We start from the raw sequence: 1036 nt of genomic DNA, 5'->3' as shown, positions 1-1036 counted from the left end.
AAACCATGATATGTTCAGTTCACACACACACACACACACACACACACACACACACACACACACACGGGCATCCAAGAAGTGCTCAAGTTGCTCAGCCTCTGGTGGCACTTGGTTAAGCAGGCCCAGTAATGCTCACCATTTGAGTCAGTTAAACTTGGGTTCTTATAGTTGAAAGGCCTGTGACTCTGATCCTTGAACTATTTCCCTAACCCCAGAAGGACTAGTTTGTGTAATAAGGAGAGCTGGGGGTCTTCCCAAACAATGTTCAGAGAGCTTCAACCACCCTCCTCCCTCTCTTTAACTCCTCTCTCTTTCTTCCTCACTTTTCTTCTCTCCTTTTCTTTCTATATCTCTCTGTATTTCCCTGTCTCTATGTCTGTTTCTGTATTTCCCTGTCTCTATGTCTGTTTCTGTATTTTCATGTCTCTATGTCTGTCTCTGTCACTCTGCATCTGTCTCTCTCTTTCTCTCTCTCTCTTTCTCCCTTTTTCTCCTAATAAATTCTTATTTATGTTGCTCATATAGCCTGGTGCTCAGGCTTTGTATAGTTCCTGGAACAACCAGAATCTCCAGCCAACTCTCAGTGATGCCTGAGGGCCTTGGGGATTAAACCTAATAGGTTGGATGTATGCAAGATATGTATATTCACCTCTCTGTTATACGACTGGCCCCAGAAAAATAGATAAAATATTTTAAAACAAGATACAGAATATTTTTGACTTGCCACTAGGAATAGTTTGAAACCATTTATATAGAGCAAATGACTTATCAAACCCCAAATTTAATGGCTTTATTTACTTAAATAAAATAAATAGCCACTGGCATTAATGGCTTCTCTGTGAAGTAATACTTTAAATAATATAATACACACAGACACACAGATATGCATATAAAAAATAAAACAACATGTTGAGGTAAAATTCAACTCAGGAACTTTCACTATTCTGATTTTGTTGTTGTTTTGGGACATACCCTGTGACACTCAGGGGTTACTCCTAGCTCTGCACTCAGAAATCGATCCTGGCTCAGTGGATCA

The sequence above is a fragment of the Suncus etruscus genome, chromosome 3 (genome assembly GCF_024139225.1).
Source record: "Suncus etruscus isolate mSunEtr1 chromosome 3, mSunEtr1.pri.cur, whole genome shotgun sequence".
NCBI classification, from domain to species: Eukaryota; Metazoa; Chordata; class Mammalia; order Eulipotyphla; family Soricidae; genus Suncus; species Suncus etruscus.
Note: the sequence above shows the minus strand (reverse complement) of the source record.